Source organism: Triturus cristatus, chromosome 9, assembly GCF_964204655.1.
Source record: "Triturus cristatus chromosome 9, aTriCri1.1, whole genome shotgun sequence".
Classification (NCBI taxonomy): domain Eukaryota; kingdom Metazoa; phylum Chordata; class Amphibia; order Caudata; family Salamandridae; genus Triturus; species Triturus cristatus.
Window position 1 is genome coordinate 133,938,052 of NC_140592.1, and position 16,250 is coordinate 133,954,301.

The 16,250-nt window shown below is 43.3% G+C and overlaps 1 protein-coding gene across 5 annotated transcripts in view; it reads right to left on the bottom strand.

Annotated features, from left to right (window-relative positions):
• LOC146797516 (inter-alpha-trypsin inhibitor heavy chain H4-like) overlaps positions 1–16,250 on the bottom strand; it is a 598,346-nt gene that overhangs the window by 505,622 nt on the left and 76,474 nt on the right. The gene's annotated exons all lie outside the window — the stretch shown is intronic.

Consider the following 16,250-nt stretch of genomic DNA (forward strand, 5'->3'; position numbering starts at 1 on the left):
TGATGAGCCTGTGTGTGGCTCTGAAGAGTGTGTTGACTTCAATGTTCTAGGCCTCTGTTAAATGAGTGGTTCACATGGGGAAAGTGGGGCCCTTGACTTCCAAGACAATAGATTTAAAGAACTCTTCTTACAGGTAAGGTTTGCTCATATGTTTTGTGCATGTATTCTTCATTTCAAAGGAATATTATTTCAAAAATTAATAAATACAAGATTTCAGCAATATCAATAGCTAGATGAGGTGCTCCTGTTCAGTGACAGCGTAGTGAAGGAGATACAGTGAATAAAAAGTGCGCTGATGCTATACACAATGATAATATGTACATGTGACCGAAAGGGATAATGTGATGTTATCTGCGACACTCGTATTGCGAGTGTCGAACTCCATAATCAAATTATAAAAAGTCCACATTGGAAGTTGCTGACGTTTCGACCCACAATGCAAAATTAATCAGACAATTTTGCAGAAGCACCTTGTCTTGCTATTGTTGTTGCTGAAATGTTGTCTTTTTTCATTTTTGAAACATTATTCCTGTAAAATGGAGAATAATTACTTGTAAGAAGGGTTTAGTAAATCTATTACAGTGGTAGTCAAGGGCCACACTTCCCCTGTAGGGACCACATGTGTTGTTTATCAATTGTCCTACCCAGGTCCCTGGGTTACTGGTTTGTCCCCTTTCTTGTTCTAGAATCCGTTAAATGAGCTATTGGATCACGAGGTGACCATGATTCGCCTCCTGAGGCGGCACAGTGTTCATAGGTGACCGACATGTGAAGGGCAGTAGCCATAAGCAATCAAACGTCTTAGCAGCTGGTGGAGGGAAAGACAGCTTTGTTCTCAGTGTCACAATAAAATAAGGCCCTGCTCTGGCAACTCTGCTCTTTTCTCCACATTCATGCCTCCACTGGGTGTGGAAACAAAAGAAGCAAGGTCTATCGCACTGCATATAAAATTATTCTATACCTTGATTTTATGGTTATGCATAATCCTTTTTATTCAACTCTTTGAGCGGCAACACTTTAAAAAATAAAGAAGCAGTACGTATGACCACATAAAGTGCATAGAACTCCACAGTCCATTTTAAGCACTCCTCTTGCAATCTTGCTTCTCTTTTTTTTGCTGCTCCAAACAGATAAGTGTGGCTTACTTTCATTATAATAATTTATTAAATGATAAGCTTATTTTATAGTATTAAAGATATGGTAAATTATGTTTTTTAAGTAGCCCGATTAATTAGATTAGCTTTGGGTAGTTTGAATGTGGAGCTTAAATGTTTAAAATCAAATATATTTGATGAACTAGATTTGTTTTCAAAGCAATAAGATTTAGAAAGAGGGTGGGAATAACTGATAAAAACATATAAAGAAATTGGGTATCTCAATATTGATTAGAAATATTTAATTTCAGTTATGCTTTGAGCGGGGGCTGCGCTCGCTGCACTCCTTCAAAGTAAACGTAAGAGCTCTGGAAGTCATCATGGATAGCAAAGCTAAGGCCAACTCATAGTTGAAAATTGGAATGAAGGTGCAGCGAGGAAGCTTGACAGAAGGCAAAGCGTCACTACATTACGCAGTGGCATACTTATTATTAAACCCGATAGGGCTTGTTTAGATGCATGCAGTATCAAGTTCAAGTTCAAGTTCAAAAGCTTTATTCGGTATGTAAAAATACAACCATATAAGCAGAACAAACATTTAAAAATACATATTAGACTAAAATATCTTATACACAGGACATAACAGAAAACAATATTTAACACATTGTTAAAGTGCATAGTGCTTCCTTGAATAATACACAATTAAGCTTAATTTTCCAACAAAGCATCCACATTATATTTATAACAAGGTGCAAATTCCAGGTAAATTATCTAATATGTGCAAATATACAAAAGATGCTAAATATGGTAACAATCCCATATTTACACAATTCATCCTAGTTTTACTTCAGGCTACAAAGTTCATATCGGAGTCTGGGCGGTATCTATATATACAAAGTACGTGACCAGATAGAATTAATCAGCGCAGACTATGGACTTCCTAATATTCATGCATTTGAGCACATAGGATGCCACAAAAAAACAGGTATCAGGGCTTTCTAGAGTTGTTAGGAACTTCATTGCTGATTTAGTAGAGCGTATCTTATTTTTTAAAAGGATAGGTTTTAAGTAAAATTTCCTAAAATGACAATAAAATTTACAAAACAATAAAAAGTGACAGCAGCTTTGTTTTGAAATATTGTCACAAGGACACAGCATATTAGATTTGATCTTAATATCTGGGAAAGAGACTAGATGGTGCACGATCCCAAGCCTTAAACGGGTTAGGACAAATCTGTGTGAGTTGTGAGTCACGATCGCAAGGTATGTCTGGAAACCTATCCTTAAATTCAAATCGAGGTAAGAAGCAACTGTTGTTAGATTTTTGGACTGATTTTCTCTAGCCGTATTCTTGAATGCTAGGAACTTTGATTTTATGTCTTTCTTTGGTATCAGTGCAGCTGCTTCGGGGTTCAGACGGATATTACATTCAAACAGAAGATTAAACCAGTGGTAAATATAACTCAACCAGGGTATACGAGATAGATTATCAAGTTTCAAGCAACCCTTGATAATTGTTTGTGTAAATACAGTCTCGGGTTTGGACCAGATAGAACGCCAAAGTAGCAATGGGCGTAATGCGGCTAAGTCCGCGATAAAGTCAATACCGGCCTCCATATGAGTTAAGATGTTGGGAGCCGAGGATGGGGCACATAGCAGTTTCTTCAAGAACTTGTTTTCGTCGTTCTGTAAACCATTAACAGAATGATGGCCCCAAACTCCTGCCCCATACAAAGCAGATGAGATACACCTAGCTTTGTAGATAGCCAGCATGTCTTTCACTCTCCTTTGCCCTAACTTAGCCGCAAATCTGAAAATACTACTGGTGTTTCTGTTCATCTTTAACCTCACGTTCTCGTCCTCGTTCGTCCATTTCCCGTTACCTGCGAATGTTATCCCCAAATAACAAAAACTATTGACCGGTTGAATCTTCACTTTGTCAATAAAGAAGGAGGAATTGGATTTCACCCTCTTTCCACAGGTCATAACAAAAGTCTTACTTTTATTAATGATCAGTTTCCTCTCTTTGGTAAATAGCACAAATCTATCTATGAGGCGTTGCAAGCCATTCTGTGTTTGTGATAAAAGAACTGCGTCATCTGCGTATAATAAAATAGGGGTAACGCTGCCGTTGATCAGGGGGGCGTCTGAGGATAGTTTGCTTAAAATCATATCGATTTCATTTATAAATAATGAGAATAAAAACGGGGCCAAAACGCACCCTTGACGAATCCCTCTTGCAACTTTAAAAAAAGGTGTACATTCTCCCATAGGACCATAGCGTACTTTACATGAAAGGCCGGAATATAACCGGGCCAGAAAGAAAACACACTCTTTGGGGGCTCCGAGATCTAACAAGGTGTCCCAAAGGATGTTATGGTCTACAAGGTCAAAGGCACTGCTTAGGTCTGCGAAACAAAGGAAAAGATTCCCTTCCTTTGCAACGGTATATTTATGTATTAGGAGGTCTAAATTAATACACTGTTCCAACGTCCCCAGACCTTTCCTAAATCCATATTGCGCCTTTGAAATTATCATGTTATCCTCAGCCCAAGTCTCAAGTCTCTTTAAAATTATTCTACTCAATATTTTTATCGATGCGTCTAATAGAGAAATGGGACGATAATTACTTGCCTCAGACCTGGATCCCTTCTTAAAAAGAGGAATAATTATTGACTGACCCCAGGAAATCGGCATCTGACCCTCCGCTGTTGCATTAAAGAACCTGGTCAGGATGGGTGCCCACAGATCTAACTCGGATTTATACAAATCCAGCGGGACTCCGTCCGGGCCAGGTGCCTTTCCGCCTTTGCTATTGCGTAGGCCTTCGTAAACCTCATCAAGACCAATATCTAAAGGCAATCTAGGCCAAGTATACTCGTTGTCCATATGGGGATCTAAAATTAACCTATCCGGATTAAAAATATTTAAAAAGTGGTGCATCCATGATTGACAGTCGACATGAGAGGTTATTTCAGGCACTGAGTCATTTTTTAAGAAAGGACTATTTATAGTCTGCCAGTATAACTTACTATCATTTGTTTCAGCCGCACAGCTGAGATTGTACCAAGCCTCCTCTTGGAGAACTTTTTTCCTTTTGGTAAGCGATGTTTTATAGACAGAACGACAAGTTTTAATTGCTGTACAATCACGTGGTTTAGTGCTCATCGCCTGTTTTAGTGCGTGAAGAGCATGTGTACAACTTTTATCAAACCAACCAGTGTTGATTACTCTTTTCCCCTTATGCGGTTTTGTGAGTAAGTTATCAATTGTTTCATTAATAGTACGTAGGTGGTTTAATATAACTTGCGGGTGTACCTCATCGCTAATGCAATAGGTTATCTCCATGGTACACTTTCTTAAAACCTCCTCCAACAACTCATGTGGGACAACCTTTGTCCATTTAATCCTAAACCCATTAGGTCTTACAGCCTCGATGAAGTTAATACGATTGTTAACATCCATGTTTTTGGGACCCCAACAATGCAATGATAAGGAGATGCTGTTATGATCACTTAAAATTTGCTCATTAACACACAAGTTGGAGTATGCACAATCGTTGGACAGTAAAATGTGGTCAATATATGAATTAGCTCCTCTTCCAGTAAATGTTGGACAGTTAACGTTGTTACTATTCTTCGTGCAACATAACATATCCAAATCAAACTTTGCTAACATCATATTAAGGGTAGTGCCATACATACAGTGTGGGAAGTGTAGACAATCATTTCCCTCCATGTTACCACTTTCCCTTGTTAGGCCACATGAATTACTCGAGGCATGAGGACAAGGACTTATATTAAAGTCACCCAACCAAAGGACTATAGATTGGTGACCTGTAACTGCCTGTGTCCTCTCAATTTCTTTTTCAAGCTGAGTCAGGATTTTACCTCTGTCGGCAGTGAATACATTATTATAAAAATTTATCAGCAACAAATCTTTCCCTTTATCAAACTCTAGACATAAGACCTGAGAATGGACATCCACTGAGACACAACTTTTGACTTTGCAGGATTTTAATTTAGTGGATATTAAAAGCAAGAGACCACCTTTAGCTCTTCCAGCAATTGAACTCACTGCATTCAAGCTGTGTGCTAAATATCCCTCAATAAAAATGGGTTCCTCACACCACGTTTCCTGAAGACATATTATATCGTACCCTATATTAATAAAGTCCTTCCACAAAGGGGAGTCTAACTTCCTCTTCAGGCCAGCAATATTCCACGTAACAACGCGGTAACCTGTATCAAGATCGCGCTTAGCCCCTGTGTGATCATTTACTGGGTCTACCAAGGAAAAGTCTGGGTTTAAAGAGGGATCTGCAATGGTACAACAATTCTGAGTCTTTTTGATTCCTGTGTTCTCCAAAACAGCTTCTACCCTGTTAAGTTCAGATAGAGGTGAAGGGGGAACAGTCACCACTTTATCGGAGCGGGCACCACTAACTAATTTCTCATTCGTGTTCTTAGTATTATCGGACAGTCAGTCATTTTCCTCCAATGAGGACAGGGCGGAGTAACGGTTGAAAAGGGGGATGGTATAGTCCCTTCGCCTGCTGGGTTCCTCATTAAACTGTGTATTCCCTCTATTAAAATACTGCGGGACTCTTGGTGGCAAAAAGGGAGGATAACTAACCCCACCCCTAATTAAACCGGGTTCATGCAGCTCAATCTGTTGGGGCCTTGGCAATTGTGGGCCATCTAGATAGCTATAAAAATAGCCTAAAGGCCTAGCAGAGACCAAGTTAGCTTGGTTGGGTAGGGAGGCGGCTCTTAAGAGGACAGTTGCCACGTGTTGTGGGTATTTAAAGTTAACAAGTATACAGTCCCCTGTGGTAGTTTTCCTGCCTTCTCCTATCCAGCCGACTCTGCGGGTAGATAAAATATCTTGGGACAATGCCAGCGGAAATCCACAGTTTTTGTTAAGCCAGGCAAGTGATTTGTTTTTTAAAGAGTCATGAGATTCCTGGCTAGAGTTAAGCATACTAGAGTCTACCTCCGGGACATTAATCAATACCACTGTATAAGGAGCACACTGTGGTGGGAGGTTAACGATATGGTTTCTCTTGAGTTTAATATGCCCAACATCTCCCCTGGCTACAGGCTTCTGGATATTACTTGAGCATGTATGTGCAGAGATTACTTTTCCTGCTGAAATGGCTGTTGTGGGTGGCGCAAAAACTGATGTCGAAGTGGATGGCGCATCCATGGGTCGACTTAACTGACCGCTGTCCCCCGATCCCAAAGGAGCTCCCGTGTTGTGGGTACCAGACAGGTGCAAAGTAGGTTCCATGGCACCCTCTGTAGGCTTATGGACGGTAGGGGCCAAAGCGGCAAAAACGGGGGTTAACGCGGGGGAGGATCGTTTTTCATAAGAAGCCAAAAGGCCCTTTAAGTTATCTACTTCTGCTGAGACTACGTCTAATTTTGCCAACAAAGGACTAATTATAGACTCTAATTTGGTCTCAAAAATTGAAACCAAATGTCCTATTGTGGCCGCATTCAGAAAGACCCCCTCAGTATTATCATTAGTCCCTGATATTTCTTTGGACGAATCCGGTAAAACCCCCCTTCCTTGTTGAAAAGAGCCCTGCTTTTTTGGCTTATAGGTCACCGCTCTCTTTACTGGTGCTTTCCTACACGCCCGCGTTTTCCTCTGCATCGGGGAGGGGGTTGGGGTGATTTTGGAACAGGATGCTGTAGTCGGTAAGATAGAAGAGTTCAATTGGGAAGTGGGTTCATCAATACTTCCAACAATATCCGTAACAGGGAGTACATCAGCAATCCCATCAGCACTGTCAGTATTAACCGTACTGCTTTCAGCGAGTATTTCAGTATTAGGTGCTAATGTGTCCATTAGGGAAGTTTCAAGGTTAGATCTGCCCAATGAAAGTCTCCGATCATTATTAATCTTATTTACAACTTTTACCAGATAGTTGTCCATTGTCCTCTTATCCCCTGCACCAGATTGATTGGACGACTTAGATTTCGACATAAGTGTAGGCATATACAGTGACTTTTAGAACAGGTATGTTTATAGGACTGTTCACTTACAAATTAAGCGAAGATGACAGTTCCGTGGCCCTGCCCTGCCTCCTACTGCCCCGGACGGCCACAGACGGCCCGCCCTCTGCCCGGGCTCAGCCCGGCGTCGCCCGCGCGCGTCCCGCGACGCGGAGGCAGCGTTGGTCTTTTATGCGCCTCGTGGCGCTAACGGGGCGTCCGCGGGTTCCGTGGCGCTTTGAATGCTGGGGGATGTAGTCTCCGGCTCTGACCCCTCTCTGCGGCCGCTGGTGGAAAGGCGGCAGCGGGGGACCACAAGACTGCAGGTACTTGGTGCTCCACGTTAGGTTCAATGGTCGAAGGGACCAGTATCATTTTCTTAGCTGATTGGGTACAGTTGATGGTACTCCATGTAATCTGTGCACAATGTTGAAGAAAGTAGTTGATTTTCAAGGAAATAGGGATATTGCCTGAACCAAAATATTGGAAAGGTGATACATTGCTTTGAAAATTCTTGTAGGAAGGCATTAGATTTCTACCAAAGTATTTAGTGGAGAGACATATTTTAGAAATATTATTTATTGAATAGATGTTTGCAGAAAATACTTAGAGAAAGATTAGAAGTAAAAATGTCAGAAGAGAGTGGGAGATAGTTACAAGAATAATAAGTAAACAGATTAGGGAAACAGTCAATGATACAATTAGATCCCTGTTGGAGAGAAAAAGGAAAGGAGAGTTGGTTGAGGATGATGTATGTGTTCTGGTCCATACCAAAGGATGAAGATAGGATCAATAGGAGCCGAGGAGCAAAATTTATAAAGATATGAAACATTTGAATAGATTCAAGAGAGTATGGAGGCCTAAGTGTCTCACATAATGTACGATCTCCATGTGGAGAGTAGGATCTGCTACACATGTTTACCCCCACTTTTTGCTGGTGTTTCACTGTTTTTCGACATTAGTCTGGCTGGGACCCTGCTATTCAGGGCCCCAGCCTAGCTGCTTCCTCTCTAAAATGATTAAATGCACTTTAGGTACACTCCAGATTGGATGCTGGAGTACACTTGTGAGTCCCTAGTATATGGTATGCTATGTACTCAGGGCATAGGTACCCCAGAGGCCTACCAGGGGTTGAAGCATGTATTGTGCCTCCCCTGGAAAGCCATGAAAATGACACCACAGGTCTGCTACTGCAGCCTGGGTAAGGTGGTGCATGCACCCCTTACTGAGGTATAGGGTCATTATACCTCACCTATCACTGCACATAGTAACCTATCAGTCACCCCTATGGCAGGCCTTATCCATCCTGAAGGCAGGGTGCTTGGTTATATGTGAGAGGGTGCCCAGGTATGAGCTGAGCCCCTCTGCAGCCTTCGGAATCTCTTCTCCGGGGTTGTCAGTGGTGCAGCCTGACCACATACTCTTAAGTGCAGTATATCTGAAACGGTTAATGCTAACTTTGGACTGGCTGCACGGAAACATGTCGTGTTTGGTATCAAACACCTTGGAATCATACCCCCACATCAGTTCTTGAAGTGAGGGTATGATCCCACCCTCCTAGAGGGAGAGACATGGCAGTACTGGTATACCCAGTAGAAATCTAATAGAGCCCTAGCATCACAAAATGGATACTGCAGACACAGACACGGATTCTGGCCTCCTGCTGCTGACCAAAACTCTGGCAGAGGAGGCCTGGACAATAGGTTTCCTGTCACAGTGAGGTGTAACCACCTCACAAACAGGCTTATGTGTATTGGGGCTGGGTGGGAGCACTCTCAGAGTGCTTTGAAGTCCTGCACTGGGGGCACATTTGGTGTCCCTGTGCATAGTCCAGCACAAACCGGTTCAGGGGCTTCCAGCCCCTGCTCTGGTGTGAAACTGGACAAAGGAAATGGGTGTAGCCACCCCTCTTTCCAAACCCTCCAATAGGTGGGTCCCTAGAGCTAGTCCAACCCCTTCCTTAGGTATAAGTAAGGAACCTCTGTAACCAGAACTTTAGATATCCCTGGATGAAACTCGGAAGCTGAATCCTGGAACTTCGATGCTCTACTAAAGACTAGAGGATGGAAGCAATCTCCGTTTGGGTCAAAGAGTGACTCCCCTGCTTGGCAGGCACCAACGAAGCATTTTGCCGGTCTGCATCTCTGAAGCTCCCGCCGGACTTCAAAGTATTTGCAGCCCAGGAAGAGGATTTCCAGACATCTCAGAGGCCGACCCAAATCCCCAGCAAAGCTGAGACCTGCAGCCCTCATGAGAAGCGTGGAGCCGGAACTCCTGGTCAACGTGCACTTTTGCAAGTGCATTGAGAGTCTACGTTTCTTGAATTTGTGCTTGGGCTTACTTGTAGCCCCCACCTCGAGCAGAGAATCCACTGAAGATTGTCGGACTAGTCACCCCGAGTGACCCGTGGGTTTCCATTTTGTGTTTCCTCTTGAGGTTCCTTCGCGATCCCTGGTCCATTGACTGGTGGGTCCCTGAGGGGGTAACTTTGATTTTCCTTGGGCTTCCCTGGTTGCTCCAGACGTGCCCTGACTCTCAACCAAGTGGTGAGTCCCTCAGACCTTGCTGGTCTGCACTGAAGCATCTTTCTCCTTTCTGCATGGGGTGCTGTTGCCAAGGCTTGTTGTGTCCAATCCGGGCACTGACGCTTGAGCACTCGACATTCTTTGTGGGACAGCTTGAATCCAGCTCCTAGTTGTCCTTAACGCCTCCTGGTCCTCGTGGCTGAAGAGTCAAGCTTCACCTTCTTCACCTTCTTCACCCGACATCGGTGGGCATCTGCCTATCGCCCTCCTGGTCACTGGCTAGTGACCCAAACTCTGTCCCCTCTGCTTTCAGGTTCTTCTCAACTTCGATACAGGCTTGGATCTCTTCGGACACTTTGCATCTTCCCAGCAGCAGCACTTCTTTGCCAGCTCCCATTGAAATCGACGACGCGACCCGACACCATTTGACACCTATGCACCCGGCTTCCCTGGGTAATGTAACATGAGTACTCTGGTGCTCCCGTGGGTGTTGGCCCTAGAACTTCCTAAGTCCCAAAGGGTTTGGTCCTGACTCATTTCTAAGTGTCCCTAATCTTTAAAAATCTAACTGCGACTTTCCCCATAGAAGCTAATGGGAGCTCGCGGCTGTGTTCTCACACTGCACATGGCCCCCGTGGGTCCCCTGTGTCACTACCTTGGGTGGTTCCTTGGGGTGCCAGCCAATCTTGTGTCTAGTCAAGTCGTGGTTCTTATACCACTATTTTAGTATATGGTTTGGCTCGCCCCTAGGGCCTGACGTGTATTTGTGCTATTTTACTGTAATATTTGAAGTGTAACTTATGTGTTTTGACCTCTAGTCTCATAAAGAGACTAGGAGGGTGCGTTTAGTAATAAATACATATATTTTATATATATACCTGGTGTGGTTGCCTTTCATTTAGCCATTCAAGAGAATATAGACTGGTAAAACAAGCAGTTTTACATTCCTTCAAGACTTAGCCTGAAGGCTGCTCTCCATAGCTACCACTAGGATAGCTTTCAATAAAGGTTGTCTTTAACCTATCATCAATAAGGGGTTGTTTGGACTGGTACAGGGTGCCCACTATAACTAGTGGACTGCATATACCAGGCCAACTTCTCACACATCTTATCAAATGAAAGAGGATTTTAACATACCATAGATCAGGAATATTTAAATAAAGACATAGGTGAATATGTGTTAGATTTTAATTCAGATGCTGTTACAGAAAATGTGTTTGGAGAAACTAATGAGATAAAATCCAATACAAAAAGACCAGTCAAAGATCCCTTTTCTCATAAGTTAATTACCATCATAGATACCAGACATCCTCTTAGTTTAGATTGAAGGCCCCTACATCATGCGGCAGAGTATATCTACGTTCGATTTAGAAAGCTATTGGAGAGAGTAGAGAAAACGGCGATGAAAGCAGAATGCTCATTCCTTGTTGTAGGTGATAAAGAAATGATGATACCTAATTTACATCCTAAATTGAAGCTCGGTACAGATCCCAGAAAAGTCTGGAACATTCACTAAAACATTGTGAGGATTACGGATGGACTGTCCGGCAAATTCTATAAAACATTTAAACCCCTTCTTATTCCCTATTTACTGGAGGTATATGCAGAGTCTCTTGAGAATAATATACTGCCGCCCACAATTCGAGAGGCTGTCATATCGTTATTATTAAAGCCCGGAAAGTCTCCAATGGGCTGCGTGTCCTAAAGGCCCCTTTCGCTGCGGAACTAGGATTATAAAATTAACCCTGGGCGGGTAACTCCACTCCACCAACAGAGTTTGCGGAGATTTGCCCACTCCGCGGTCTGTGGCAAATGCGGAGTAGACAAAAACTACGCCTCCAGGGTGGAGCAGAGTTAGCCTTTCCCTCCCCTCTGGCAAAGTCCATTAAAAATGATTTAAAAAGGCACTTACCTGTTGTTTGCCGCCTCCCCTGCCTTCGCGCTCCCCATCCTGCTCCTCGCGTCTGCAATAATATAAATAAACTATGTTGTATGTCTGACTATGGGAGGTGGGAGAGGGCATAGCGGAGCACAGCGTATTTCCACAGAGTTTTTTTTTTAACTCCGTGGAAATACGAGTAGAGGCACTCCGCCTGTTACGCACACCCTTATATAGAATCCTGGCCAAGGTTCTTGGGACTAGTATCTCCTTATTGATAGATTGGATTATTTCACCTTATCAAGCTCCTATTCTTCCGATCCTTAAGTGGACACCCTCGGGTTCCTCTGAGGCCCTTGATGATGTTTATCTCTTTGTGATTGATTTGCGGGAGGTTGATAAAATAGTGGTTCTGCAATTTCCAGTGGTTCCTGATATTACTACGCTTTTAACGATGGTCCCATCGACTGCTGCATACTTGTCTGTTATTGATCTGAAAAATGCATTCTTCAGTATTCCTATACACCCGGACAAAAGGTATTTGTTTGGGTTTACATTGGCTGGCAGAAGTTTTAGATTCTGTCACGCTCTTTAAGGCTATACAGAGAGTACTAGTAGCTATAGTAAGGCATTAAAGAGTCAGCTGGATTCTCTCTCACTTTCCCCAGGTAATGTTTTGGTATAGTATGTCGATGATTTGTTCATTTCTTCTGATACAGAACAAGGTTGCAAAGTCAGTACAGTCACATTGCTGTTTCATTTGGCACACATTGGACATGAGGTCTCTCTTTCCAAATTTCAATATTGTCGACAGGAGGTCACCTATTTAGGGCACCTACTGTCAAAGGAGTGTAGGAGGTTGATCCCTGAGCGCATTCGTGCCATAAAAAAATACACATTCCGCAAACTCAAAAAGATGTACACGCTTTTATAGGTAATACTTCCTACTGTCGCCAGTGGATCCCAAATTATGTGTTACTAATCAAACCTTTGCTTTCATTAACAACAAAAGCAGTGCATGAGCCTTTGCCTTGGACCTCCGAATGTCAGCAGTCTTTTGAACAATTAAAAACTACGCTTTGTTCAGCTCCAGTGCTTGGCACACCTAATTATAAAAAACTGTTTGTGTTTTATGTTCATGAGATAGCTGGTTGTGCACTTTCTGACTTAACACAAATGTTTGGGGACAAACAGAGGCCTTGTGCTTATTTTTCCGCTGCACTTGACCCTGTCGCAAAACCCTCCCGAGCTGTCTGAGAGTGGTCGCAGCTGTGGCCACTTCAATCAGACAATCAGCTGGACTCGTATTTGATATGTACCTCAAAGTTATGGCACCCCATGCTGTGGATACACATTTGAAAAAGACAAAGACACAGCACCTCACCAGTGCACGTCTTATGAATTGACATTGTTTACTAAGCATATTACGATTAAAAGATGTGCCACTCTGAACCCAGCCACGTTACTACCCCTCCCTTCTGAGAATGATGCAGTTGACAAACCTGACTGTATTTTTCGAATGGAAAAAGAGATGAAAGGACGGGTAGACCTGACTGATGTTCCCTTATCTGACCCTCAAGGGGAACTATATGTCGATGGCTCCTGTTTTAAATTACCAGATGGCACCACCACTGAGACTTATGCTATCACTATGTTGCGTACACTGGTAGAGACATCATGGGTCCTCTATCAGTTGGCCCTTGCTTGTGAATTGAGTGACGGGTTGGGTGTCATTATTTATACTGAAAGGTAGTACGCATTCGGGGTCGTGCATAACTTAAGGCGACTCTGGGCAGAGAGAGGGTTTCTGACCTCTCATGGTACTCAGATTCAACATGGCCACTTTATACTTCGGCTTTTGCCTCCTTTAACGCTCCCAAAGAGACTAGCAATAATTAAGTACAGGGCAGAGGAAATGCCTTTGCAGATCAGGTGGCTAAGGAGACTACCCAAAGTAAAATAAAATGCATGTTTGTCGCAGGTCCAGATAGGTGGGTTCCTGAGGTTGTTATGTTTGAAAACACCGTTGAAAGTGTGAAGGAGATACAAAGTGAAGCCACGATGGAGGAATTAGAGAAATTGCAGGAGAGTGCAGCACAGTTAAATGAGGAAGGGTGCTGGATTGATAAATCTGGACAACAGAAATGGATGTTGCCTGATGCATATGTACTTCCTGTAGTTACTGTGGCTCATGGTACAGCTCATATTAGTGCGAAAGGCATTTGTAAATTGTTAGCCCCTGTATGGCATAACAATGACATCTCCAAGACAGCTGCACATTTGGTGAAACATTGCTTGGTCTGCATGATACATAATCCAGGGAAGGGTACCCCTACACCATCTGGCAATTATGCACTACCTACTTTTCCTTTTGAATTCCTTCAAATGGACTACATTGAATTAGAAAGATGTAATAATCTTAAGTATGTTTTAGTGGTAATATGTGCGTTCAGCAAAGGGGTTGAGGCTTACCCCATTAAAGATAATATCGCCATTACAACTGCGAAAGTGCTTCTTAAAGAGTATTTTCCTCAATTCGGCTTGCCCCGATTTATCTGGAGTGACAACGGAAGTCATTTTAATGAGAAAGTGATTAGGCTGATTTGTGAAGGTTTGCATATTAGGCAGAAATTTCATGTTGCCAATCATCCACAGTCAACGGTTTTGGTTGAGAAGTACAATGGTACTCAGAACTCAAATTGGCAAAAATTTAGGAGACAACATGGTTAAAATGGCCAGATGCTCCACTGTTTGCTCTTCTGTCAACAAGAACTACAGTCCATTCTAGAACAGGATTGTCACCTTATGAGGTCATTTTTGGACGCCCGGCAAATGTCTAGGGGGGGTCCCTCGTCCTCGTAAATATTCAGATATTGATTATCCTGTTTTGCTTGATTATCTTGGCTAGTTAACAGAAAGCTTAGGACAGAGCAAGCTCAACCGCCGGTGTTCAAGAGCACCAACTTAATGATGGACAATAGGAGCCTGTGCCAGTGAGGCTCTAACGGACATTGGGAACATTATATTTTCTTGAATTTTCCTTCTTTGAGTTCACTGTGAATCCTTTTGGCAGAAAGGTTATATAGGAGGATCAGCCAATGGTTCTTGTTGCACAGCATATTATGATGTGGAAATGGAAAAGCAAAATAATATGTGTTGTTGTTTTGGTTCTGCTGATAATCATATTGTGTGGGGTGTCATGGGTTTTAGAAAATGATCAAAGTGTGCTGTTATGCAGCAAGGGTAAGGTTATTTCCCCCGAGACAAAATAAAAGAACAGCCCCAAGTAATGTATTTTTGGAAACACATAAGAGGTTCCTTGGAGAGGGGACCGCATGTTACCCCACCCAATCTGTCACTAGTTTGTGGACAGCATATCCACTATCACTTGTAAATTATACTTATACTCGACCACCTCAGTTAACAGAAGTGAAAGGAGTGTTTGGTTTTGGTTATCCAAGGCCATGTCTATACCACAGAAAGCCACTGGGGGTGGGTTATCCAGGTTGTGATAACAATACATATTGTGACAATTTTTATATGGAAAAACAGAATGTCACATTAGTGGGTTGGCATTATAAGGAATTAATAGCCCCCCGAGAGGCCGGTTATTTACCAGCTTGTTGGCCCAGTGTGAATAGCACTGATACTTCATTTGTATATAAATTGCTCAGGAATAGTGTTGTAGAAAAACATGATTCCCTTAGTGAATGAAATCGATCAGAGTACTCTCGGAAAGAACTCTAGGTATGCCGCAGTGGATTATGAGGGGTCAATTTATGCACACCCAGGATTTTTCTCCTTGTCTAATGGGACGTATTCCAATGTCCATAATGGTACAAATTAAGGGTGGGCGTAGTGGGCGTAGTGGGGCTACGTGAAGCAGCGCGTAGTGTGCCCAAATCTACGCACACTTGCGCGCTATGCATAGCCCCACTATGCGCCACCCGCCTCCCGCCCGCCCTCCTTTTAAATCAAACCCCGCATGTAAAATAAATAAGAAGTAAAGAAACTTACCTGAAGCACGGCGTCTCCAGGGCTCCCTCTTCCATTTCCAACTTCTTCTGACAAATGCGCATGCGCGGGCGTCCGCGCATGCGCATTTGTCAGAAGAAGTTGGAAATGAGGAAGAGGGAGCCCCGGAGACTCCGTGCTTCAGGTAAGTTTCTTTACTTTTTATTTATTTTACATGCGGGGTTTGATTTAAAAGGAGGGCGGGCGGGAGGCGGGTGGCGGCGGCAGGCAGCTACGCTTTGCCCTGGCATGTGGGTAGCGCCTGCCTGCTTCGCCTACTTCGAAAACTGCGAAGCAGGCAGCGCTACGTACACTACGTGGGCGAAGCGTAGTGTCACGCCCAGGGTTAGTACAGATGACATAGCTCTTGGAATGGTATTGCCTTTGGTTGTGTCCTGTAAGTAAGTCAAGCCTAACATACGATGGGTTAAAAGGACACTAACAAAAGAATTCTGTGAGGGAGTGACCGATATAGAAGTCAATAATTACAGTAATTGTATCACCTTTGGATACATTCTTTCATCTATTTTCCCGCAAAAGGGCCCCCTCACCCGTAATTAGGTTCGTAGGGGCCGGGGTGGTGTATGGTCGGTTGGGCGGATCGGGCCCCTCATATACAAGACCAAGCCTGGTTCTCGCAGTTGCCCCACCCTTCCGATCGGATGGATCTTTGGCTAGTGGCACTTGGCCGGGGTCCTGTGAAACCTTGGAGCTGACCGTTTCGTCCAAAGAGTCG